The sequence below is a fragment of the Cnephaeus nilssonii genome (assembly GCF_951640355.1).
Source record: "Cnephaeus nilssonii genome assembly, chromosome: 18".
NCBI lineage: Eukaryota > Metazoa > Chordata > Mammalia > Chiroptera > Vespertilionidae > Cnephaeus > Cnephaeus nilssonii.
The window spans coordinates 34722158-34722983 of NC_137089.1; the positions used below are offsets into that span (position 1 = coordinate 34722158).

Here is an 826-nt window from a genome sequence, read left to right on the forward strand (position 1 = left end):
GGAGAGGGTGCAGGCTGGGTTGAGGCACACGCCCTCCCCCCCCCCCCCCGTGCACGAATTTCATGCACTGGGCCTCTAGTGTACTATAAAATGATATACCTGAAACCTATATAATTTTATTAAACAATGTCACCCCAATAAATTCAGTTAAAAAAAAGAACACAAAAACCCACAAATGTAATGAAAACTAAAACAATTGAAGATCAACCTTCATCACGAATGACACAGTAACTATACAGACCAAGAAGTTCATGACCATCAATCTACTTCAGCGGAAACAAATGGTCATTGATGTCCTTTACCCTGGGAAGGCAACAGTACCCAAGACAGAAATTCGGGAAGAATTAGCCAAAATGTATAACACCACACCAGATGCTATCTTTGTGTTTGGATTCACCCATTTTGATGGTGGCGAGACAACTGGCTTTGGCATGATTTATGATTTCTTGGATTACGCAAAGAAAAATGAACCCAATCATAGACTTGCAAGACATGGCTTATATAATAAGAAGACCTCAAGAAAACAGAGAAAGGAATGCAAGAACAGAATTAAGAAGTTCAGGAGGGACTGCAAAAGGCCAATGTTGGTGCTGGCAAAAAGGAGTAAAGGTTCTTTAGTGGCTTTATTTATAGTGATTGTGCAAATTTTCCATGAGCATATTAATAAACCAAGAATAAAAAGAAAAGACAAGAAAAGACAAGACAAAAAAAAGATGGTTTTTTAAAAGAATCAAGTGAATAAAAAAGAAAAGAAAAGAAAAGAAAAGAAAAGAAAAGAAAAGAAAAGAAAAGAAAAGAAAAGAAAAAAGGCCACACTGAGACCTTT

The 826-nt window shown here is 36.8% G+C and overlaps 1 pseudogene across 1 annotated transcript; it reads left to right on the plus strand.

The window, feature by feature from the left end:
• Positions 1–224: 224 nt before the first annotated feature.
• On the plus strand, positions 225–607 carry LOC307114117 (small ribosomal subunit protein eS24-like; annotated as a pseudogene). The gene has a single exon. The product of its transcript is annotated as a small ribosomal subunit protein eS24-like (transcript).
• Positions 608–826: the final 219 nt, after the last annotated feature.